Source organism: Melospiza georgiana, chromosome 2, assembly GCF_028018845.1.
Source record: "Melospiza georgiana isolate bMelGeo1 chromosome 2, bMelGeo1.pri, whole genome shotgun sequence".
Taxonomy (NCBI): Eukaryota; Metazoa; Chordata; class Aves; order Passeriformes; family Passerellidae; genus Melospiza; species Melospiza georgiana.
This window is the reverse complement of record NC_080431.1, coordinates 3202259-3229182: the sequence shown is the minus strand read 5'-3', so window position 1 is coordinate 3229182 and position 26924 is coordinate 3202259. Positions and strand designations below refer to the sequence as shown.

At 39.2% G+C, this 26924-nt stretch overlaps 1 long non-coding RNA gene across 1 annotated transcript in view; it reads right to left on the bottom strand.

The window, feature by feature from the left end:
• Window positions 1-1817: 1817 nt before the first annotated feature.
• The window catches only part of LOC131080687 (uncharacterized), a 42128-nt gene continuing 17021 nt past the window's right edge, over window positions 1818-26924 (bottom strand). The window contains exon 4 of the long non-coding RNA XR_009114187.1: window positions 1818-2570. This is a non-coding gene — a long non-coding RNA (uncharacterized LOC131080687). The remainder of the gene's footprint in view (window positions 2571-26924) is intronic.

The following is a 26924-nucleotide window of genomic DNA, read 5'->3' as shown; positions in this document are numbered from 1 at the left end:
AGAGAAGAAAGGAAGAAACCTAAAATAGGCCTCTAAATTAAAAGTGAGTAGGTTTTATTTTTGTTTTTTTTTTTTAATCAAGATACACCTACTTTTGTTTAAAGAGATAAAATGGAAAAGTATTCATTTTCTTTTAGGTAACAACCATCCATGAAGACATTAGAAGTGTATTTGCCACTCTCTAGCTCCTTATTAAAAGCAGCTTACCTGGATTTGAAGGTTCAGGTACTTCCTTCTGAATAAGCCAGCAGTGGAGGAAAAGGGAGACAGCTGTTGTGAATACAGGTGTTTCTGTTGGTGGATCTCAGGAATTGAACACAGATGACCCGTACCAGCAATCTTTAGTTTTGAGAGACAAAAAAAATATTTGTTCAGAACAAACGTGATAGGAAAATGTTGGTTTTATCATGAAGCAGTTAGGGCTCAGGGTCCAGCAGATTTCATCATGCTGTGGCACTTACATCAGCTGCTATAAAATACAGATCCTTGGAATACTTTCCAGGCCAAAAAGAATTTTTGGGTTTTAATTCCTCATATCTTTTCCTTATTTTCCTTACCTCACAGTCAACTATATATTTCAGCAACGAGGCAATTATGTTGCTGCATTACAAATCAGGGGAAAAAGGAAAACTACAAAGGTTAAACTCGTAAAATTGTTAGGTGAGCACAGCTTATGCAGCAAAGGAAACAACTTAACTGCAAAGCAAGGATTGTGAATGAAGTCATGAGGAAGTTTCCTGAAAAGCCTGATTGCATGAGAGTTTGTTTCACCAGAAAGCTTTAAAGCTTCCTCGAGGGAAGATCTGCCCATTGGCGTCCTGGGGTCAGTAAGCCTGTGCTCCCCAGGATCTCTCCAAAGCTTTTTGTATTTTTTCCATGTTACCATTTAGTCAGTCAAACACTTAATTCCCCCTATTTTATTTTATGCCTTTCCCTTTTCCCCATCTATTTCCTACCACTCTGTTAAGCCACCAGGTTAAAATGAATCCTTTACAAAACCCATTGAGATGCCTTTATGTTCATATCTCATTTATTTCTCAGGTTTTTCTCTTCCCTGGTGCTACTCAATCTATATAAAACGGTTATTTTAGTCCATGAAAATTTTTATGAAAAATCAGGCACTGCACTGCTGAGGTGAGAAAGCCACATCAGGAGAGGTTTCCCTCAGGCTGCAAAATGCAAAGCAGCCCTGGAGATCTCTCACATTTGATTGATATTTTCATACTTGAACTGAAATCCAAAGATGAGCAAATTGATGGGCATCCCATTAAAGGCTTTTCTTATGAAGACTGAACACAATTTCTGTCAAAAAGCTGATCCTGCCTTTCACTGGAAGACTTTTTAAATCTGTGGCTGGCAGAGCTGACTTCACAATTAATAAATATCATACCTGGGTGCATATGCAGTTGCCTATAATAGTGCCAATTCCAGTGAAATCTGTGGAGTTCTGTGTCTGTAAATGTTGTTATCTTGTTGTATTTTGTATTTCTCAAGGCCCATACCCTCACAAACATATTTCTAAAGCCCCCTACCTACTCGGAGATATTTCTTGGGAGCAGTTCTTCACAGCACAGACTTCTTCTTCTTCTTCTTCTACTTGTTGCTGCTTCTTGCTCAAGGCTCCTTCCAGGCTCTCCCTGCTTGGCCAAGCCCAGCCCCTTTTATCCCAGTTACCTTCACTAGCTACAGCTGCAGCCCAATGAAGGACATCGCAGCTGCAGCCCATCAAAAACAACCAGGGCTTACCAGGGCAAGGCCTATATACAAATATTCAATATACAATACAGATATTTTACTAGGACTCCTAGTACAGCATGTCATAAAACCCAGGAACAATTTTATTTTCAAAAACAGAAAAGCTGAACACATACATGGACATTGTCTCCCAGGAGTATGTTACACAATACTATTTCTGACACATTTTTAAAAAAATCATGAAAGATCAAATATTGCACAGTTACAGGGGATGATTTAATTTAGATTCTTTTTCCTTTATTTGAAAACCTGCAGTATACATTTAGCTCTTTCAATAAGAAAGAACATATTAAACAAATGTATAATGCTTCCCTTTTTGTTTCCCATGGGGTTAATTATGCATTTGGCATGAAAATATTAATTTAAATATTTTACTGCTCTTTAGTAAGCCAAACGATATTATTTCAAGAAAGAGTCATTGCAGCTTGTGGTATCAGTGCTCTTCCAAAGAGATGCCAATGTGGAAAAAGCCGAGATTTTCACATATATTAAACGTACTGCTAGCAGTCCTTCAGAGCAGCCTACAGTTAATTAACAGCAGCTTCTGATGATCTGAAAATGGAAAAGCAATTTATGCTTTATTATCTGTGTACTGAGAGCTCATACTTTCTATTTTCCTGGAGTCATCCACTTATTTCTTCTTTCAGTTCTTCACTAAAGTCTTGGGGAGCAGCTGGGAGGAGATAATTTTATATTTCAGAAAATGCAAAGGGTTTCTCAAACTGACCTGTCCTGGCTTTACTGTTCATCCATGTTCTTCTGGGATTTTCCAGCTAGATTACCAAAACATTCTCTTAAAGGTATAGAGAAAATCTCTGGAAAAACATGAAGAAAAAAGAGTTATTGAAATATGTCATTTTGAAATAGAAAATATTAAAACTGTCCATCAGAAAATGTTCTAAAATGTCACTGATGAATGATTACATAAATGATGGGGATAGAGAAAATGGATCTTATGAATTTCATATTTCCAGTATTTGCAGTTAGATCATCAGATTTCTATCCTTTGCAATCTGTTTTCTCTTATCTTTACCCTTTGGGCAGCTCTTTGTTTCCTTGTCAATCCTAGCAGAGTCAAAAATGCTTACCACAGATTCATAAAATCCAATATCTGTAGGATCAAATTTGGATTGATAAACCAATCACCTATCAAAGAGGGAAATGCTTATTAAAAGAAAAAAAAAAAGGCTGAAACTAAATAGGACAAAGTTGTATTTAGAAGAACTTCTCAGTTACTTCATTGAACCTGAAATCTCTCATTTGTAGGAAGCATTTTTTGACTGAAAAACTTTGGATGGCATAACCTTTTAAAAATAACAAGCTTTTTTTAAAACCATAAACCACAGCTGAGTGAATATATAAAGAAAATCAGTTGACATCGTCCCCTGTGTCTGGCATTAGATATTCAGATTCTCTTTTAGAATCATAGCCTATATAGCAGTGAACTTTTAGGAGACCCATTCCACCTTCTGCTCTGGGCATGTACCATGCTGAATGCCCAGTGAACAACCACAAACCCTTTCACTTCTCTTTCGGTGGTACCAGTGATAAGGGCTCATGTTATTGCAAATATTCTTTTCCAGGAATGAAAACTCCTTTCCAAAAGGCGTGCGGGCCAAGCTAGAATTACTCAGAAGGGAAGTGCTGTGTCACACCCATCACATCACCCTGGGTCACCCCAGATGGTTGGAGCATAAGGCAGCAGTGAAGTTGTCACCGTGGTGTCCCACAGCCCCCAGGTCATGTGCCCAAACAAAGATGTTGCTCTCTTTTCTGAGCTGACCTTTGAGGGAACAAGCAGAATTTCCCTCCAGGTGTCATCTGCTCATTTGGCTCTCTATAAACCACCAACAAACGGGCTTCAAAGGCAAACATGCACCAAGACAGGCCTTCCCCAAGGGGCTTTATTAGAGAAATTATTCTAAGTGCTTCTGGCCAGGAGAAGGCTGATGAAGACAGATGGCAAAATGGAGGAGTCTTTTTCCAAGGGGAAGGATTTTGTTTTTCAAGCTTTGCTGCAATGTCACTGTGTTTCTGGAAAAGAGTTAAGAACTGGGTCTGCACAGAAAAAGAGTAAATTCATAAATCTTGATAAACTATCCTAAATTTTTATAATAGCACAAGGTTTTTTTCATAACTGTTATCTTTCCAAGAATGCTTTCACTGGGGTGTGTTTTAGCAGGAGATATTCACCAGCTGGGGCTGCCTTAATGTGAGGGTTGGGAATATTGCCTCCCTCTTATGCACAAAAAGAAAAGCAGAGATTAAAATCCTTGCATAACCCAGTGCATGAGCCACTTTAAACAGGTGAAATACCAGAAGGAACGCTAATGAGCACAAGTAATTACTGAAAATGGGCAGTGAGAAGGAACACAGAAGGTGAGGCAAGGTGTAAAAGCTCTGTGTAAAGGAGGAGCACCACTAATGAGTGCAGCTCCTGAGTGTGCTTGTGCTGCTGCCCCTACACAGGGTGAGAGTCCTTCTCTAAAACATGTTCTGATTTTCTAAAACATTTTCTAAAATAATTGCTGATAGAATGCAGAGTTCCTCTGTGGGGTGGCTGACTCCCTGGCTGTCATCAGGTATCTGTGGCATGTCACCCACAAAGGGAGCAGAGGTGAGCAGGGGGCAGGCGAAGCAGAGGTGACTTGGTACAGCTTTGAGGATCAGTCAGGACTCATGACTGAAAGGTAACAGGAGGGAGCTCAAACTTCACTGAGAGAATGAAAGGTTTCTGGCTGGGTACCACAGAACAGAGTCCTGTAAAAAAACCACATTAAAATGTTCAAGCTTTGGTGGTCCCTTCAAAAGGGAGGGCAGAGCAAGTCTAACTTCATGGTCTGGTGTGTGCTTCTGGTACCATCTCTGAGCCCACAGAGGAGGGCCTTCAGCTTGGACTCATCCCAGAAAATTTATGCTTCACAAATACATTTTCTTATAATAAAATATTATTTGGCATTCAGACAAGTCCTTCTGCATGCTGTGCCTCATTTGGAGAAGACCTGACTTCATTGCTGGCTGCTGATCAAACTCTGTCTCTGGGATTTCTGCAGTGGGCTCACAATTAAGAACCAGTCCAAACCATAATGAGCGCCACAAATTATTCTGGGTATCATGAACTTCATTATCTCACACTAAACCTATTTTTTATAATATTAAAATAGTATCATAAAGAACATTGCACAGAAAAGTTTCATTGGGAAATAGATTCAAAGTATATCACAGGAGTCATATAAAGTTGTCATAAATCTTTATGATAGCAACACCACTTTATTTATAGTATAATTTTTTTAATGGTGATAATTGCTGCAATTAGGACCAGAATAGGGTAATCTGTAATTTAAAAAAGCAAATTTCTTTAACTATGTTTTTTTAAATTTCAAGCTATTTTTTGTGAAGGGTTTTTAGCTGAAATTGAAAATATTTTTAAAGTTTGGCTTGGGATTTTTTTCTCTGTTTTTCAATTGATACAATGTTTGAGAGCCATGTGCCTCAGGAATGTTCCTTGAAAGCTTTGGGACACAAGAAAGAATCTTATCTGCACTCTTTTTTTTGGTGTAAACACAAAATGTTCCTGTCCTAAATTTTTGTATTCTCTTCTAATTGCATGAAAGTTATTGGGCTTTGTTTTTTATTTGCCACCTGGGTATTGTAAAGCAATAGCCCCAGTTTGCCTGCTTGTGCTGCAAAAGGGAGAATTTTGTAGCTGTGTGAGGCAAATCCAAGCTAAAATATAAAGTTATCAGCTACATAATTCTGGGTTAATATTTTCTGAGTTTCTTGAGCCTCTTGCTTGCCAAGGAGCCTATTTCTCAGGAAATAATATTAGCTGGGTATTTATATTTGCAGTGCTTCAAACCAGTCTGCTTTAGCACAGGGACCTTGTCAGAGCACACAGATTTTCCTGGAGCCCCATTTTTTGTGGCATTTCAGGCTCACAACCACGGAGCTTTGTGTTAAATCAGGCTCTCAGCCTGTGCTGAAGGATCTTTGCTGTTGCCAGGTGGAAATGGACTTCCTAATATTGGTGTCAAAGCAGCTGGAAAAAGGGACACAGTATTTTATTATTTGCTTTGGTTTGGGTTATTTTATTCCACAACTCAAAAGATTGGAAAATAGCTCTTATTTAATACCAAACCCAACAGCTCAGGCACCTGCATTCCTCGTTTGGGTTTTAGGAATGCAGTTGTTACTTAACAATTATGGTTGCTACTGTTACAGGCAGAGTGGGATTGTAGCGTTGTGTTAAGGGACTGAGGGCAAATTTCAATCTAATTTTGTGTGTCTCTCATATACAAAAAATATTGGATGAGATGTGCTTTGAAGACATCTTTGGATCTGTAGTTTCTGCAGCAAACAAGGTCACCTGATGATAACTCAGGTGGACATTTGCACCCTATAAAAAAAGTCATCACCAGCAACTGACTCCAAATCAAAAATCCAGTACTTTACATCACTCTCACTAAATAATTCATAGGATGGAAAGAGCTACCACAGAGGAAATAATTTTTTTAAAATAATATTTTGTAATTTCCATGAGAAGGCTCAATATGGCTGTTGTGTTCTGAGGGTGGGAAGAAGCAAAACAAAACAAGAGGCAAAAAGGGCAAGTCTCAGCAGTCAGCTAATTGTGTTTTGTAGTGAGAAAAGAGATTTCCTATGACACTGTTCCCAGGAGCACCGGCATGGCTTAAAAGCATTCTCCTGTTGGGTGGAAGTCTGTGTGCCTGCTTGATTGAGTGGAAGGAGTGCAGGGGAAAAATGAGAACACAAATCCATGTTTTGGCTGCCACACGGTCAATACAGTAATAGGTCAGCAGAAACATCAAAACACAATCAAGAGCTGTCTTCAGGGCTGTGAGTGAGCAAGGATTGTTGGGCAGGAAGCCAAGGGAAAGGAGAAGAGATCTTCTGTTGTTCTTGTTCTTAGAGCTCATCAAGAGGCACTAAAGGAGCAAACTGGAATCTCTTTTTGTTGAAAATGAGATCTGTGTTCAAATCTGCATGTGCAGTTTCATTATGTGTGGCATAACACAGCTGCCATGTTCTCTCCCCTGAGCTGAGTAAACTTTGGGGGTGAGGAAGTTGATGGTGTGTGTGTAAATAGTGCACATCCAGTTTGTACCATGCTGCAAAAAAATTTTTTTTGTGTGTTTGGGGTGGGTGCAGTGCTCAGGAACATTAAAGTCATTGCATGCTTAAAACTCTATATGCAACTTTTGCAAATGTTCCTTTGCTTTAAAAACAAAACAGTCATGAGCACCTGAGAGCTTCAAGTTTATTTTTTTAGTACTTTCCTTTTTTGAAAGACAAGGAAATAGTCTTCAGTGTTCAGCTCTGAGAAGGAACTGTAGAAGTTCATATAATGTTATATCCATGTGCAAAAGGACACACATGTAAATTTCCATGTCTGCACCTTCCAATACTGTAAACAAGGAGCCATTTTTCAAAAGGAGTTTGTGACAGCCTTTTAGTGTTAGACTCAAAATCATATTTCATGTTCCAGTATCTGCCTTTACACTCACTATCAGCAGTGAGATAAGTTTAAAATGACAACACTGTGATCCAACTTAACACAGAAAGGGCAAATCACTTTCTCAAGGAACGGGAATTTTGAGGAACAAATAATTTCTTGCTCTTCCTATCACACTTCTGACTGGCCTTGAGGGCAGGAATGTGTTGGATGAAGTGGTAAAAAATGTAGAACTATAAAGACAAGTGAGGCCATTTCTGCGGCAGATTGATTGAAAGGAGAGTGATAGATTTCTTAAAGCCTCATGAAGATTTGATCTCCTACAGGAGACATTAAAAAGACATTATGGAATCATCATGTAGCTATACAAATTCATTGTATATTCCTTTATATGTTAGCCTGTCTAAAAGAAACAGGGATATCAAAAGCTCTTGGGCTTGTGAGATCTGCCCTTTGGTGTGGTTACAAATGATTGGTCTGGTTCCCTTCATTATCTCAGTGGGCATCATTTCCAAGACAGGGAGTTTTCCTTTTCTGACAGTGATCTCCTTCAAATTCCCAAAGCAGCTTTATTGATAAGCAGTTCACATGCAAGGACTTTTATGACCATGATTTTTGGCTTTACTGAACTTCTTAACATACAGAAGCATAGAGGCTTCATGGGCTGAAATCTACAACTCAAAGCAAAGGATTTTACATTCCTGAGCATATTTATATCTATAGAATATATATTTATAGAATATATATTTATATTTATATTTATATTTATATTTATATTTATATTTATATTTATATTTATATTTATATTTATATTTATTTATGTTCTACAGAGCAAACTATCCTCACAAGTATATAAAGTTGTGTAAAAATTGTATGAGTTGTATTAATCAGTCAACACAACAGATCCATACTGGATGGTTTGTTCTTGGCAGTTCTAACCACCTACACTCTTGGCTGGGGCTCTTTTCTGCAGCAGAAATGAGTCAAAAACCTTCACAGCATTAGGACTCATTCTCTGGTTTGATACAAACTTGGGTTGGGGTTTTTGTCCAGAATGTCCGTACATAACAAGTATGTTTTAAACTAAAAGAGGAGAGATTTAAATTAAATGGAAGAAATTCTGGTGAGGCCCTGGCACAGGTTGCCCAGAGAAGCTGTGGATGTCCCATCCCTGGAAATGTTCAAGGCCAGGTTGGATGGTGCTTGGGGCACCCTGGGATAGTGGAATTTTTTCTCTGCCCATGGCAGGGGTGTTGGAATGAAATGTTTTTTAAGGTCCCTTGCAACCCAAGCCATTCTGTGATACCAGTTTGCAGCATAGAGGTCACTGGGGATAAGAGAAGAATGATCAAGGCAGATCTGTTTTGGCACTCTTCTCATGTGGTGCTGCCCAAATACAAGAGAGAAGATTGAAATTACATCATTTCTCCACCATATTAGCCTAACATGTGGCCTTTGTTTTCTCTGGCAACCTGTGGGTGGTCATGCACTCACCTGTGAGCTTTGTTACCAACCATGGAAGACTGATTTTATCGAAAAGTAAATAACCATCCCTGAATTGCTTTAATATAATTGGAAAAAACCTTCTGTTTCTTTAAAGCCAACCATGCAGTGCACTAAAGCCAAGAAAACGTCCCTCATTGACATCCCTGGGCTTTGGCTTGGGACCCCTGCCAATGTTTTATTGAAATGGGATTTTAACAGTTTCATGTAGTCAGCTCCAACCAATTCTCAAGTTCAACGAGAGAAATGTTCTAGAGCTGAATTGTAATGTACCCTGCTAGTAAAAATATTCATTTGATTACAGTGGCTGGCTGCCACTGTATTTATTTTGAAAGTACAAGCTGGTGCTGCACTTTTCTGAAATCCAAGACTGGAAATTAGGCACAAGTGTCATATGTACAAAATAAAACCTATCAGAGATCTAAGAGCTCTGGAGTGAACAGGAGGGGGGAAAGGAGAAGAAAGAAGAAACACCTGTAGCAAGCCCTAGAAAAGGGAGAAACAAACAACACATTAAAAAGCTTCATGGACTTGGTGAGAGATACCTCACAAAGGATAAAGATTCTCAGTTCTTGGGGCAGCTAAAGAAAACCTGATTATCTCGGTTCAGTCAGGTATTTCAAGCCTCAGAGAACAAAGCACTTTTTATTACTATTATGTAGTAATAATATCTTGCCCTCAGTGTTGGCAAATTGTGTCTTTTCTGAAAATGGAGAATACCATTTTATCAAGTCAGCAAGCAGAGAATTGCATTATGTATTCCAAAAGGTTTAAATTCATCATATATTTATTAACAGGAAACCAACAGAGGATGTTGAGATATTAAGGGCATTTTGTATTCATTTTTATTTTATGGGTAGTTTGCTGCTACAAAAAGCACTGAGGTAACATGGCAGGAGTTAATACTGAGTTTTCCCTCTTCCTCTACAAAGCCCATGCAGGTAAAAACTCTTCTTGCACCTTTCTGTTTTATGACAAAGCTGGGTTCTTCTCCTTGAAAATACAATTTTTAACATTATTCAGTGTTATGAACTTTGTCTGGTCTTCAGGTAAAAAAAAAGAACAACACCCTAAAGACTTTCCTCACCTCCAGTTTAACCCATTTTTAAGTAAAGCTGACAGAATCAAATCTCAACAGCTTCCAAATGAAGTGCCATAACCCCAGCAGCGTGGTGACACTTGCATGGAGTTCACAGGCTGGGCAGAAATTGAACTGTGTGGCTCAATCCTGCCAGGAGGCATGAAAGCTTAAAGATAAAATGGGAAAGAGGGTGGCTGAAGAAAAAAAAAATTATCCAGGAGTAACTGCTTGACATGATGGCCATTTTCATCAATGTTAATAATTTTCATTAACATTATTGAACAAGAATTATCGACCTTATTTTCAAGCTTCTATCTCCTTATAGGCAATTCATTTCATTCCTTATTTCCAGTACATCATTAATTCTACCTTGCATCCTATTTCAGTCTCTTTTATCTCTTTTGGGTGCCCAGTTACTCTCAATTAAATATTAATAATCATCTTTTTAATTTACCCTGTAATTTGGAAACAGAGGAACGCTGCCATGGCTCTTGTCTTTTCCCAGGGACAATATTTCTGAGCAGTGCTGTGGGACTCCAAGTGGGAGTGCATCCATCTCTTGGGGTATCGGGCCTGGGCTGACAGAACAAGGATTGTCCTGCCACTCTTATCTGGTGGAGCTGCAGGGAGGTGTCAGAAAGGATGAAAGGAGGAAGATAGAGGCCTCAAATGAGTTTAAATAAAGCCTTATACATCCTAAATTTTTTTAACAACTCTTTTGCAGAACCAGATCCACCAATCATCCTCCACGTGCTGTTCATCCAGCAGGGCTGCTCTGCTGGGAATGAACATCTGGGAGAAAGCAGAAAGACCTGCTCAGACACAGAAAATGGATTTTGGAACTGCGTCTCCCTTCCCGAGGTTTTTCTGAGGCTGCTGTGCCACAGAATGAGCATCAGGCAGGTGTCAGATCACAGACAAGCTCTACCTATCATTTCTGCAAATCAGGTATCTCAAAACCAATTTTTTGCCATTCATAATCCCCTTTGTGGCAGTGTGCGGAGAAATTCACAACCTCAGAGGTTTTTGCTCAAAAAGGAGACAGAGGAGTCCTGGAAATTTATTCAAATAAAGTGAGAGGCCATGGGGGGATGCAGCTCCCTTTTTATTCTAATTTTCCAGCTGCATCACCCTATTCCTTCCCCCACTGGCTGAGGTACTCAGAAGGTACAGACTTCTCAAATTGCCTACTCTATGCCCCTCTCTAATATGCACCCCTTTTTTTTTCTCTCTCTCTCCTTTACAACAAAACACTACTCATAATTCTATGAAGCCTTTGTTCTTTTCCTCCAAGTTCAGGAATTTGATACGGCCTTGGCTGAGCACCTGTCCATGTCAGCTAGTAACATTTTCTAGAACTGATGGTTTCTGCTGTTACTGCCCTATCTGCAAGTCCCTGGCCCTGTCTGCGAGCAGATCCACATGGTCTGTTTGTAAAGACACATTAATCTTATTCCTTCCAACAGGAAAAGTGCTACAGGAAGCTCTAAGTGCAGCTGAGCCTCTGTTTGCAGAGGATGGAAACAGCAGGAGGGTCACTGCTCTGCTTCAGGATTTTTGGGGTTGAATATCTGGTGTCTTAAGGTCATTGATGGGCTTATTGGGCAAGATGGTAAATGTCCAGCCCCCAGCTTGGTGATAAAAGAGACATTTCACACTGACTTTGCCTCTCAGTGCTGATCTCAGGCAGAGCCACAGCTGCTCAGCACATGCTCAGCTGTGATGGATGTGGGCAGTCAGGGATGTTGTCACCTTATCAATAGCATGAGGAGGGACATTAAGCATGAGAACATGTCAGTCTGAATCAACTTGAAAATACCTTGTTTCAGGACAAGCTGTAAAGTGATTATTCATTTTAGATAGAAGTTGCTGCATATTTATTCTTGTCTTTCCTAAAAATGATCGATAATAAGATTTTTCTAAGCTGCCATAAGAATTGAGAATTTTTATCCTTTGTGAGATATCTCTGAGTCTATGAGGCTTTTTAATGTGTGCAGTGTACTAAAACACAATTCCCTTAACCTCACTCTGATTTGCAAATTAAAAACAAATAAAACACACCCTTCCATGTTCTTTGATTAATATATTTCAATATTTTCCCCTTTAATTAAAAAATGCTTTGTTCAAATGGAAGCCCTGTATTTATAACTGAAGAATGTGATGTTGTGTGATGACCACACAAGGAAAATGCTTTTTGCTAAAAATTAAATACTTTTGTACCATCTGCCACTCAGAGTTGTCTTTAAAACAAGGATGGACAACATGTAGAAGATGAGGATTTTTTCCTATTTCATTCACACCTAGACAGCCATGCCTTTTACTTCTGGACAGAGATTCCCAGTGCTGTGTGGTAATAAATTAATCACCTGTTTCAGAAAGAATTTAAAAGATTTCAGTGAGTTTCATTTTTATTTACATGAACCCCACCTATGTAAATTTATCTTTTTTTTTTTTTTTTAAGCTACAACATTTCTGGAGGTGCTAATGGACAAGAAGAAGCCGGAATCTGAACAAAAACATGGAGGAAATTTGTTAAAACTTCCAAATATTTAACCAAGATCATAATTACTGATGGACTTGACAATTGATAATTTTCTTTTAAGGTAATTCATTCAAATCCAATCCATGGTGCTCAGTTGCAGTTACAGGTGTGTGGATGTGTCTGTGTGTCCTGGGAAATTGAGTTATTCACCTAATAGTCAACCTGGGAGAGATCTGGGACCACAAGTTAATACCATCCCTACTATTGATAATCCTAGAATTAAATAGGTCACTAATTTACTTTATTTTTTATTCTTAGGGAGATTTTACTAATATTTTTAATATAAATAAGGTACAAGTAATTTTCTGTCAAGTGTAGTCATCAAAAGTGCTTCCAGGTCAATCTCTGTTGAAATGCCTTATGTCTTTCCTGTTTTTATTTTACTTCTAAGGGTTTTAGTTGTTAGCTCAGATTAGAGAGAGGAAGAGTTAAAAAACTCACCCAAAAAACCCCCAGAAAAGCAGAAAATGAAACTCCTTCAAGAAAATGATATTTTCAGAAAAATAATTACTCCAGGTTCTGAGGTGAGCGCTTCAACTTTTGGCTGATTCTTTTACCTGAACTCTGAACCGGCTGCTAATGAGAAACGGGGGTCAGCCATTTCCTAACCTCAACCAGAACAAGCAAACCTGAAGTTTCTATTAAAGCAGGTAATCTCTGATTTATTACGGAACATGGACTGATAAATTTTGAGAGGGCATTTCCAACATTACTTGTTCAGTAGTTCTGGATGATTTATAAAGTCACTTTATTTTGTGAGCTTAGAAAAGTAATATTTCAAGTATGGATATTTTTTTTCTTTTGTGTTTGCTACAGATACACTGAAATAAAAATATGTCCACAGCTAAATTAAATGTATTTAGTATCAAGGGAGTGGTCTGATGATTTCTGCATTGTAAAAGCAAGATGATTAACAGATCGGAATTTTGAAACATTCTTTTCATCTCAAGCTTGAAGAGATTTCAATATTAAAAAAATGAATAAAAAGCTATCTAAATGGGAATCAATTGCCAACATTTCATTATTGCAAATATTTGCTATTCAGAAAGTGACTCCCAGTGTTGTCATAATATTTAAGGGCTGTGGAAAATGGAGTGATGTGTTGGCAACATTTGAAAATTTCATAAAAGAGAAGACTGAGAAGGATTTCCAAAACCTCCACACAACAGGATTATTTAATAATCAATATATGAGTTATCTATATCTATCTATACTATGTTCTTGTATCTGTCTATATTATATTCTAATGGCACTATGATACAGAGTGCAGTTCTGGTCATGTCGGGTCATACTGATATTAATTTTTCATTAAAAACAATAAAAAGACATCTAATCAAGCTACTAAGAAAAGAGGAAAAGAAACAAAGGACTTACAGGAAATGTAATTTTGCTTTTGTTTTATAATAATACTAGATAAGCATACATAATTAAATTGAAAGCAATAATTTAAATGTGTCTAAAGGAATTGTTCTTGCACATGAAAAACCAATTAGCTTGCAATAATGTGTCAGAAGCTGTGATGGAATTTCAGACAATAACCCAGTTCCTGTGGACTAAGATTTTAACATTTCACAAGTGAATTAGGTGGGCATTTAGCACTATGGAAATGAAGACAAAGAATTACCTAAAATGAAAAAAATGCTTAAAAAATTGGATTTTTTTTTTTTTTTTTTTTGTATTTTCCTCTGAAGACACATCTCAGGCCTTTATTTTAGAGATGGTTTGAGATGGAGTCAAGGCTTTAGGAGAAGGTTCCTATTCACTGCAAGTTAAGGTGTAAATGCCAATCTTGTGTTCAGTGTCGTGAGCCAGGAGATGTCATATTTTAGATACTGTTTTATCCACCTGAATTCTGAGACAATTTTGACACAACTGGTGTAGCAATTTTTGGGAAGGGTTATTTTTAAAGAGCTTGAGAAGGTGTAATAATCTCTAAACTGACAAATATCATGGCAGGCCTTTGCTCTGGACCATTTATCTTAGCTAAAATGTTAATTAGATCTGGTTTGCCTTTCCAAAGCCTTCTTGGGAGTATCATTAAGCAATGCTTGAACCCCTCAGAAGAAAACATTGCTTTCCACAGCTGACGAGGAAACAAACTTAAAATGGCTGAAAAATTTCTGCAGATAAGGAAACACATCCAGCTTCTGAGGAAAACAGAAAGACTGAAATATTTGCAAATTTTTCCTTCTAAAATATACTTATTTAGGCACTGAATTGGGCATGGACTCACTGTTTTCACTGCAGGTGCCACCCGTGCCTGAAGTGCCTTCAGGGGACAATGTGGCATCTCTGCTGGGACAGGAGAGCCTCAGCTGGGTACAGCAGGAGCAGAGCAGAGTCTCTCTCACAAAAAACCAAACCTGCTGCATCTCCCCTTGCTCCAGAGCAGTGTTTCACCTCTCTGGAAATCATAGTCCAGAGGATGAAGGAAATACCATGCTGGGGCTGTCAGCTTTCCTCACCTCTGTCAAAATACCACTTTAGCATCACTTTTGCTCGAAAGAGACAGCAAATAATGAGTGCAAGCTGGAAAAAAAGCCCCAACTATTCGAGTTCCTAGGCAGACACCTTATTTGTATGGCCCCTACAGGACCATCCATTTGTTTCTAAGCGACTCTCAGCTCCTGTGTCCCACTGTGTGAGATGAAACACAGCCAGGGAACAATCTCTCCTCTCTCCTACCTCAGGGCAAAAATGGCTGGACTGAGGCTCAGGAGGGAAATGAAGCAAGCAGCACATTCTGCTGTACCTGTGTGGATAAAATAGAATGGACACCAAGGGCACAGTCCAAAATTCTCTATAGGTAATCCTGGAAAATCTCATATCCCTTTCAGCATGGAGTCCCAAGGTGAACCAGCTGTGGGAGCAATTCTGTTTTCTCACACTAAAACAGGGAGCAGAAAGTCCTCAAGGGATGGCGCAGAAAATGGGAGCTTTTTTAAGAAAGAAAAACCAAATTAACCAAAGGCTCCTTGTGGTCGTGTGGCTGCTTGGCTACATTTGGGATAGATAAGCAAGAAATCCCCTCACCTTACAAAACCCAGCTACAGACAGAAAAGTCACACTGACCACTTACAACAAAGATTTACAACAAAAATGCAACAGAAATGCAATGAGAGAGAAATGGTTTAAGAATCATTTGATGTGCATGAAGTGTCATGAAGCACAGGAAAAGGTTAAGGCATTACATAGAAGTAAGCTTAAGAACTTTGTTACTACCACAATTTAACACTGGCTTTGGTCCCCAGCTTTTCTGGAGCTGAACAAAATGCCACAGCTCCTTCCCTTTCTGCACTCTAAGGGCTTGTTGTTTGTAGAATAATGGTCAAAACAACTTTGCATAACCATATATTTTTATTAAAAATAATCTGCAATATTTGCATCAGCCACTTACGTGGAATTTTTTTAGCTTCCGTGTTACTTGAAGTTCAAGCAGAATTTCAACAAAAGTTTCTAAAGCAGAATTGAACCAACATTACATCATCTGAAGCTAAAAAGGAGCTTTGTTTGAAAGTGTTACTTTGGATTCATATATGGTCCACAGAGTTGTTTTGTTTTTTCCTAAAAACGTGTGTAAATAGATAATTCAGCAAATTTCAGTCACATCCATAATTTGTCTTGCATAACAGAATTTCTAACAAATTCAATGGTATGTGAAATATGATAACAGAAAGGCAAGCAAACACTTATTGTTGTTCAGTCGAAGGCTTGTGATAGATTTAATTTTCTTATTTAAATTTACTAAAGTTACAACTATGCTATTTTTACAGGATGTTGTTGGAGGTTTTTTTTCCCTGGTTCATGCATCATATTATAATTTATTTAACTCCTTTTTATTTTGAATGCTATAATCCTATTCATTCTACAATTAAACAAGTCACTGTGTGGTAATCTGATAATTCTCTCACCTCAAAAAAGCTGTATGAAATGAAGTGGGGTTATCTGTGTGCTAATCCTTCAAAATCAAGATGGAAAAAGAGGCATTGGCAGAAATGTACAGGTCATAAAAAAACAGGAATATTTAGAGTTTTCTGGACCACTTCCACATTGTATAGATTATTTGAAGGAGAGCTGTAGCAGTGCACTTTGCTGACTCTTAGAAAATCTAGCAAATATTTTGCAGGAGGCATCAACTACCCAGCTTTGTGTGTAACACTGAACTTTTATGAAATGTGTTATTATTAAGGATTAACTACAGCATTACCTTTTAATAGGATTGTAAATCTTTAATTACAGTTCAATATGGTACCAACTAAAATTGCTTTTCCAACAAAACATTTTTATTAAATGGCAAAAAATATGACATTTCCTTCAGAAGTAAAGAGATCATAACTTCTTGGGGAAATGTTAAGGCATGCAAAATTCCTGCTGACTTCAAAATTTGCCAGTGTGTGCCTACAGACTAACACTGAATTTACCCAGTCTGTCACTAGTATTTTAATAATTTTAGTGTCCATGAAAGTGTCAGGTTCCTCTGTGATTCTTATATTTATATTTGTTTTTAAACTCCCAGTGATGCCAGCTGTAATTATGTAAGAGATCTCATCCCAGGGAAGGGACTTGGCAGGAGACCTTTTCAAAGATTGAGGCAGGGGAGAAACAAGAGCTTGGTGGAGAGAGAATTGCTTTCAAGAGCCAAGAGGGCCCATGTAAATTTGATATTTTATGTGGGAGCATCCTCTGGGCCCATGAGGGGAAAGGCCATACATGTTACTCACTCCTAGACTTCCATTCATGAAATGAAAGAGGAAATCTGTGATTTCCAGGGAGCTGCACCAGGAGAATGCTTTTTGTCCTGGAAAGATGTGTAAAGTTAAGGCTCCAGATGCAAGGAAAGGGGAAAAGGGGCACTACTCTCACAGCAAATATTTTCCAGCCCACTGATGTAAAACCCAGTGTATCTTTAATGAAATGCACAAGGTGGGGAATTCTTTTACACTCACAAACGGGGTAAGGCAAATTTCCGTGTGCATTTGGTGAGGCTGCATCACAACAGCTGCTGGTTAAGCAGCTCTTTCTGCTCTGTGTAAGGATAAAAGGTCACTGGCAAGTGAGGTTGGTATTGGTCCCAAAGCTGTTCCATAGGCTGTCAGTTAAAAGCTGAACTTAAAGTGATTTTGCAAGTGAAACTTTCTTTGTATGCAGATATGCCTCACTGACATGTTCACAGTACAAAGATTAAAACATGGGATTAATGTACATCTGTACCATTGCTCTTACCCCTCTCCTACCCTATCTTGACTGGTATTACTGTCCTTTTGCCTTTTTTTTAATTAGTCTTTTTTTTTTTTTTTTTTTTTTTTTTTTTTTTTTTTTAACTATCTTTGCTTTCCTCTCAAATCTGGGAGTATCTGCACAGCATCCCCAAGGTAAGGCTGCAAAGTGCTTGTACAGAAAAACAGCAATATCACAAGTCTGGGGAGGAGGATGAAATAAGGGTTCCCTAAAAACGAAAAAACCCTCATATACTAAACTTCAGATTTTGTTGTTGTTGTTGTTTTTACCAAGCCCTTATAACAGAATAAGCAATTAATTAATTATTTTCTTAGCTTACACCATCTTGCTTAGCTTACACTATCTTGCTATATTTTTCTTCTAATAAAATACTTTTTATTAAAAAAACGTGGATAGCTTTTAGGTGCTTTTTGGGTGTAGGATTTTTTTGTGTGTGTGTGTGTGTTAGTCTCCCTGCTGAATGTACTTTATAATGTCAGAGAGACTGAGAGGTGATTTCTTACTCCATTTCCTCCAGCTATAATTTACCACAGGATTGTAGATGTGTGTGAACTATAACATAGGGAAGGAAAAAATAGTATTTCTCATTATATTGACATTATTGGGGTAGACTGGATAAAAGACTACTAAAGCTCCAAGCTTGGTGAAGCACATGGCACTTATGTTTTAATACAAAATTTGACAAGGCTGTACATTTTATTTTATGTCTTCATTAATGTTTTTACTCCTGGGAATTAATTGTTCCCTTTAGAACAGATGTCCCTGAAGTCATTGCCCCTCACTTGTGGGTGGAGGGGTAAGTTATTCATCTTGATGGTCACAAAGCCTATTTTATTGCTATTTTTTCCCTTCCATTTTCCATCTTATGCAGCTCTTCCTGTTGCTTTGGTCTGTTTTCTACAAATATCTCAGCCAGAGAGCTGATGCCCCCTGTGCTTCCTAAGGAACTCCACCTATACTTTCTCTGAGATGAAATTAAGCCAGAAAAAAGTCAAAATTTGGATCTAGGAAAGACCTTCCTCTGAAAAGATTTTGTGGTTATCATCTTGATGTCTTTTCTGTGGAATAGATAATACTTTAAAACCAACATTCTCTGTAGCCTGGGCCCCCATAGCAACCCCTTAATCCCCTTGTGTTTCATCCTGCCTAGCCCTCCTTATCAGAATTTCAATTTATACTTATATTTTAGTAAATTTTTGTGATGACATCACTGGGTACATTCCCATGCTCATTATGGAAAATGAACTGAGGTTTTTTATTAATGTTTTGGGCTTTGTGGTTTTTTTAGGCACACCTGCTGCACAAGATTGCAGTAGGAGGTCGGAGCCCTTCCATTTCAGATCCAGCCATGAAGAGATTTCTTTTCTTTCAAAGCAGATCCTTCTCCAGATCCTTGGAAGGGACAAATCCCATCAAAACAGAAAGCCACTCAATGGCATTACCATTTCTACTGGGGTAGGAAGTAGGTTTCTACTCTTTCAGCAGAAAGGAGCACACAAACATACAAACACACATAAACTCTTACCAGTTTCTTTAGGGAAAATTGCATTTTTGGGGCAGTATTTCAAGACTGCTTGTCTGAGATGTGGTTTAAAGATTATGTCCCTAATTAAAATGCAACAAGTATCCAATGTTCCAGAGTCAACACAACAGTATAAGAGAAATGTAGCCAGCCTTATAAAGAGACACTCATTCTTTCAGCAACTGGTGTACTTGTATTGGCAATGATGAGCACAGGCTGAAGAAGGAGCCAAAAGCATATGAAAAACACATAAAATGACAATTTGCTGTCACATTTCCTTGAGCTATGATCTCATCATGATTTCCAAGCCAAGTCAGCCTTTACCCTGTTAGTAGAACTGGTGAGGGACACCCATCACATCTGTAGGGAGTGGAATTTATGGATCACTAATTGGTGGTGTCATTTCATAGCTCAAAGCAGTGCTGTAACTTGGCCCTGAAATTAAGTTTGGATATTCTGGGCTGCCAGAGTGTGACACACCCAGATCCTGCCCCTAACACTGATTAACTTTCCCACAGCAGGTTTCACCAGAGAGCCCTATTAATCAGAGCTGCCCTGCTCAGGTTCTAAACTGGGTAATTAATTTTTCCCTGCCAGCATTACCTTTGTAGTTTCAATTACTTTACAGTTTTTTTTTTTCTTTTTTTTCTGTTAAAACACATTTTTCTGAAATGGTGTGCAATGTGTAATTGCTCTCATACACGAATCTACCTCATATATATCTGTATTAAAACCAGAAAAATGGTGCCCCTCCCAACATTCATATAGCCATTGCAGACACTCTAGGAAATGATGAATATATCTGTTTTCTTGGTGATATAATAGCAATTCAAGATACATCACCCTCCTCCATACTTTAAAATAAATATACCTGCATTTTTTGTCCCCTTGAAAACGCATAAGTGCTGCACCTTCTATGGGTCCATTGCTCCCAGTATATAAGACCCAGAGACCTGGAGAAAACCATTCATGTCCCCACCTAAATCTGCAAGAAGAGGACACTCTGTGAAAAAAAATTGTGCCAAATATTTTGGTTTTTTTCTGGGGCACAGCACTGTCTCTTAGCTACCACAGCTCTTAACTATTCTTGTAACTCTTAGCCATATTCTTTGCCATTGCTCAAAAAATAAATTGAACTGTAACTTAGTTCACCAGAGCTATCCTGAAACATGGACATAAATGCCAAACAAAACTTCATGCATTAAATAAGGACAGAGAGCAGAAATTTTTGATTTGAGGCTGATACTGTCCAGATTGTTGCACACATATAATTCCCATCCCTCAGAGAGATTAAAAGGAAGAAATAATATTAAAAAAAAAAAAAAAGGTTGTTACTAAGCCTATCAGTGGTATCTGTGCCAGGGGAATATTGATTTGGCACTGCTAACCTGCAAGAAAGGCACAGGGTTCCTGCATTTGCAGGAGCAGCAATGAGGGGAAGCTGCACTCCTCAATGGTGTTCCTCTCCAAACACAAACACTTCATCAATATTCAGATCTGCTCTTCCCTACAGGAGAAGTCCCCAGCAGGAGAAGATGAGGAATTAATTGCTCTGCCCACATGGATTTTAACACAACACCACAGCATGGTATTGGTTCTGTGCTTTTCGCCCTGAGGGGCTCCTGGATTTGATGTGGTTTGGCTCATGGGGCTGGTTCAGGTGCTGCTGTGAGATCAGCACTGCTGGGAATCCAAAGGTGAGCTGCACACTGAATTTTAATACAGAGGTTTTTAGCACAGCACCCCTCTGATAAAGCATCAGAGCTGCCAGCACAGGAGGACACAGGGGCAGGTCTGCAGTGGCCTGACAACATTGAGGGGGAGCAAAGACCTTCCCTCATTAACTTCCATCACTTGGTCGGTGTACGGAGGAGGGAGGCCAGAGGTAGGAAAAGGGAGAGATGATACATGAAAGGGGAGGGAAAGAGATCAGATAACAGAGGAGAAGCAAATATTGTGTTTACCTTGGAATCTGACAATGCTTTTCCTGCCTTCTAGAGCAATATATAGAACTAAATATTTTCACAAAAATATTAATAATAATGTATTGGCAATTCTCCAGCAAGATGCATTTTCATATCTGGAATGGTGTTGTTACTGTATTTCTAGAACCCCACACTGCTGCAATCATATTTCTAAAGTCCTGTACCTTCTCGGTGATATTTCTTGGGGGCAGTTCTTCACACCACAGACTTCTTTTTTTGTTGTTGTTGTTGTTGTTGTTGTTGTTGTTGTTGTTGCTGTTGCTGCTGTTGCTTAACCAGAGCTCCTTCCAGACTCTCCCTGCCTGGCCAAGCCCACCCCCTTTTATCCCAGTTATCTTCACTAGCCACAGCTGCAGCCCATCAAAAACAACCAGGGCTTACCAGGGCAAGGCCTATATACAGATATTCAAGTACTGTATTTCCCCCTTTTCTTTTACTTACAGATATTCAAGTACAATAGAATGGCATTCAAATTCCACCTTGTTTTCAGCAGAATTACAACACAAAACTTGGGTCCAGTTTGAGTCCTTGTGTTTTTAGGTCAGCAGCAGTGATTCAAGGGCAATATTGTGTTTTGTGTCAGCAGTGCTGGGTTCTTCCTCTGTCCTATCCTCCCTTCTGGCAGCGTTAAGTAGGAAAAGACTTTGGATCAGAGCCAATCCCCACTTGCTGAGGACAGCTCTTCCAGGCACCTGAAGGCTCAGCAGTGTGAGTATTAGGGCAGGGCAACCTAAGAATTTGTGGTTTAGGGCATAAGTGCATTGTGTAGGAGCTATTCCATGATCCTCATTCCTGAGGGCAGGAATCATGAAGTGTGGATGCAGAATGCTGAATCTTTCTCTATACAGAGCTTTGTTCCACTCTGAAAGATCACCAGGCATCACCCCAGCTGTGAGTGCAAAATGGCCAGTCACTACAAGTGCCTCTCATACTCGCTTTTCCCACTATACAGAAATCTAATTTTCCTTAATGTCACTCTGCCAGTACATTATCATCCACTTCTGTGCCCTTCCTGCTGCTGAAATGGTGAGAAAAGCATGCAGGAGCAGGGAATCGAGTGTGAGTCAAGGGCCAGTGTCTTAATCATTACAATAATCTACTTTTCTGCTTTCCAGCAAAAATGAAGAGCAAGAAAATTGAAAGGGACATTGTGGCTTTTTCATTGATTCTGAAACATTTTCTACTTTTTAACACTGTAGACTTTATTCTAAACATTTGTTAATGTCAGGGCTGCAGAAAAGCTGCGCTGAATCCCCATTCCTCTTCCTTTTTATTGCAAATTAAACACCACAAAAGCTGCAGAAAGTGCACCCTGCAGTTTCCAAAGTGGTGTTCCCACAGCTGTGGGGCTGGGAATGTTCCACTGCTGAAATTCTTGCTTAGCTCAGCAGCCTCAGGCACCTCAGGGTTCAGCTGAGTTCAGCTGTCTTTCTCACACTCTAGGTAAGATCTCACCTGGATGGCTCAGCAGACTTCTATAACACCCTCAGGAGAATTTAGGATGATTTATATAGGAACTTTTAGCTATTCTTCAAAGCTCTGGAATTTAAAAAGGACCTAAATTTCAGATCTAGATTTTTAGGTTTAACCATAATTTGCAGAGAGCTGTGAATAGAATATCTTGTCACAGCCCCCTCCCAACCTGCCCCAAATTTTCCTTTCCTTAGGCCAGCCACATGAAATCATTTCCATTACAGCTCCTTTTAAAAATACCAACTCTGAAAATAAAACACCCTTTTATTGTTCTGGCATTTCAGTATAGACATTAAATTAATTTTCAAATGGTTGCAAAGCACAAAACAAGAAGTGCTTTGGTTTGGGGGTCTTGCTCCCACTAGACCCCAACACAAGTGAGTTTCACATAAAGAGTGCAAGGTTTAGATTGACAAAGTCTGTAAAGGCAAAAATCAATACCAATCTTCAAGTAGAACTAGTTAGACCATATTTCATCTTTCATTAAGTATTTTCAGTCTCCAAGCTCTTAAAAAATAATTTTGGTTTTATTCCTCATTCTGCATTGAACTTCCTTAATTTTGTTGGGTAACCTTGTTTAAATCTGCAGGAGTTTATCCTTGGGAGGAGATCCTACTAATGTTGTCATAGTCACATAATATCTTACAATTCATTTTACCAGAAAATTCTCAGAAATCACCCAGGAAATTCTTGAAAAACAGATGAACATACTTATTTTGTGTTAGTTGTTTGGAAATAATGCTAGGTAATTTTCTTTCTGGTCAGGAAGTTTAAGGTGGAAATCACTGTAGATCTAAAACCAAATCTAACTCTGTAAATGTAGTTGTCACCTTCAGAGTTTCTAACATACTGTAAAAAGATCTGTCAACCCATCAGTAAATTAAATATTCTTTGAAATCACATCAACAATTGAAAAGAAAATTATTAAAATATTAAGAGAAAAGAAGAATCTTGTGGAAAATATCCATGTGCTCCAACTACTACTTCCATCAGAGAGCTAGGCTTGGCTGAAGGATGTTCTTTGCTCTGTAAAACTGAAAAAAATTGTAGTTAATCTAATAATAAATTAATCACACATGTTTTTAAATGTTGAAGTGTAATTAAGACATTTACCTTTTTTTTCCCCCTATTTTTCTTAGGATTATATTTGCACAGATCTTGATAAAAAAATCCACATTCTCTTTTCTTCATGATTTTTCTAACTTCTAATTAATTTTGCATATTCTCTGAGATGTACTTCCAACCTTTCAGAAAAGCCTTTTCCCCTGATCTGTTAATTCACTGCTCCTTCTGGAGACTTCTCGCTCCTGATTCACAAAGCCATTAAAAGGCTTTCCTTTGAAAAGGAGAATTGACACTGCTGTGTCAATTATTGGTGCTGGCAGGGAGGACTTGTGGCTCTCCTGAGCAATTAACCTGGCACTTATCAATAGCAAACACCGCGCACTGGAATAAAACACACCGGAGCCACGAGCAGGGAGGCCACCGATATAAGCTGGGGACGGAATGGCTGGATAGTGCCCAGGTGGAAAGGGACCTGGGGGTGCTGGTTGACAGTCGATTGAATATGAGCCAGCAGTGTGCCCAGGTAGCCAAGAGGGCCAATGCCATCCTGGCCAGTATCAGGAATGGAGTGGCCAGCAGGAACAGAGAGGTCATTCTTCCCCTGTACTCGGCACTGGTGAGGCCTCACCTGGAGTATTGCATCCAGTTCTGGGCCCCTCACTTTAGGAGGGACATTGAGTTACTTGAGCGTGTCCAGAGGAGGGCAACGAGATTAATAAGGGGCTTGGAGCACAAGCCATATGAAGAGCGACTGAGGGAGCTGGGGGTGTTCAGCCTGGAGAAAAGGAGACTAAGGGGCGACCTCATCGCTCTCTACAACTTCCTGAAGGGTGGCTGTGGTGAGCTGGGGGTCGGCCTCTTTCTCCGGGCGACAACAGACAGAACAAGAGGACACAGTCTCAAGCTGCGTCAAGCGAGATGTAAGTTAGAATTAAGTAGGAAATACTTCACAGAAAGAGTGGTCAGATACTGGAATCATTTACCCAGTGAGGTGGTGGAGTCATCATCCCTTGAAGAATTCAAAAAAAGACTGGATGTGGCACTTGCTGCCATGATCTAGCTGAACAGTTGGAACATCAGCTGGACTTGATGATCTTATAGGTCTCTTCCAGCCTTGAACTTCTGTGATTCTGTGATTCTGTGAAACAGTGGATAATGGACATGGAATTGGGAAATGGTGGGCCCAGCTGGCTTCTCTGAACCCTGGGCAGGTGACCTGGCATGGGGTTAGAAAGCCCCATCTCCTGTCCTGCTGTGTTCTGGTGGAAAAGCAGCATTGCCTCCGTGTGTGTATTTAAAGAGGGAAGAGCAGAGTCTGTGACACGGCTGAGGTCTGTGTGGATCAGTGGAGGTAAATAGGGGCCTTTCCAATGACAGCTGTTTTACAGAAATCCTTGCACGGAAAAAGTGATGTTTGTGCTCAAAGCTGCACTGCTTGGAGCCCAGTGCTCCTTTTCACGTGAGTGGTTTTATGCCCAGTCCTCACCACTGTGCCCAGCCCGGGCTTTTCTCTGGGAGCTCAGCAGGAACACGATGGGCCTGAGCTGCTGCAGGCCGCGCTGAGGTGACATTTTATGCACTCAGGGCCAGGAGCTTGTCCTACAAGGGTTCATTTTGCCCATGTTGCATTACATGTGTGCATCTCTTCCTGCACCCTTTTAAACAACTGTCTCTTGCTTCCCCCTTCCTCCCAGCCCAGCGTGACCTCTTTGGAATGAACAAGTTTGTCCCAAAGCTGTGGCTCCTCAGGCTCTGACTGGCCTTGGCAGGGTCTGTGCTGCTCTGCAAAAGGAAACTGGACCCTCAAACAGTGAAGTCGGTAGTAAAGCACGCTGAGGTTTTACATCTGACCTGCTCTTTGCATGCCACTTTGCTCTCCACATCATTTTGTAGCTTTTAATAAATAGGAAATTTTGGTACCAACAAAAAAGAGTTCCTTTCTAATCGAATACAAATGCTCAGTTCTCTTGGCAATAGTTTTCTACTGCCTATCCCCCTGAAGACTGGTTAATTATCTGATTTAACACCAATTCCAGCTGACAGGAACACGTGCTGGATATCTGGTCCAGGGTTCTGAAATTGTCCAGAACCTCAAAACGTGATCTGACTTTTTTGGTGCTGAAGAGCATCTGAAGGTTATTCTAACTTGGGTAAGGTACAGTCAAGCCTTCATTTAGTGCTGTACTATATGGTTTGTAAGTGTAACAGCTCTAAAGTGATACATTAACACCATGAAATTGAAGTGGTTTTTGCATATTACATTAATTCCAGTTAATAGGGAATTAGTGCCACCTAATGTAAAAATGTAACCCAAGTGTCTCTGATACTATAAGGGAAGGCTTTCTCATTCTTTCTCTCTCATTTGCAATAAATATTAGTGAAATTAAAATTACCATGGATTATGGAGCTGTTAAATATTATATATTCCTGTGCTATTAAATGTCATCTATTACCATTACATAAACTTTACATTTGATTAGCAACAAATATTCTGCTTTATTCTGAGAAACTGCCCATTTCGTAATGCTCTAAAGGATTAATTGTGGTAATGAAATATTTCCCTGTCACAGTCTTGTGTAAACTGTAATTATTTTGGTCCCAGTTCTGCAAAGGTGTATGCAAGTCCTTAATTGCACTCAGGTGAGGAGAAATAAGTGCGTACATAAATATTAATGTGGGCAGAAGCACGGTCCTATGTGTAGCTTTTTCTCCTTTTACCAAATGTATAAGCCTGAATTCTAGGGATGACCAAGTCTCTCTGGCTGTTTTATAGGGGGAAAATAACTCTTTAATAAAAACTAGTGAGAGCACAGATAAATACAGCGAAACTCTGCTTCCCCAATAATTAATTACCTATCACTTATCCATTTTATTCTGTTGGTTTTGAAGTAAAAGTGTGTGTGAGCCCATGACACCTTGAAAAGAGTCAGGATAAAATAGAAGTAAATATTAATGGAGCTTTTAGAATATTTAGGTCATGATGCTGTGGGTACAAAAGGCAGTACCTTGGTTTTGTCGTCCGATTGACAGTGAGGAAAAAAGTGCCCAATCTCAGCTATTCTACTTTATTCTTTAATTACAGTGAATGTCTGGCTGACCCTGAGCATGCAACCTCAAGAGAATGAGGGCCAAAACCCCCAACATCTCTAACACAAATTTTGTGAAATCCATCATTCATTTACAATAAAATTTAAAATGCTTTCTATAATTTTTCTTAAAACAAAACCTGAAATTTATAAAAGTTATAGAATCAACGAAATCTTAAAATACCCCCAATCCACAATCTG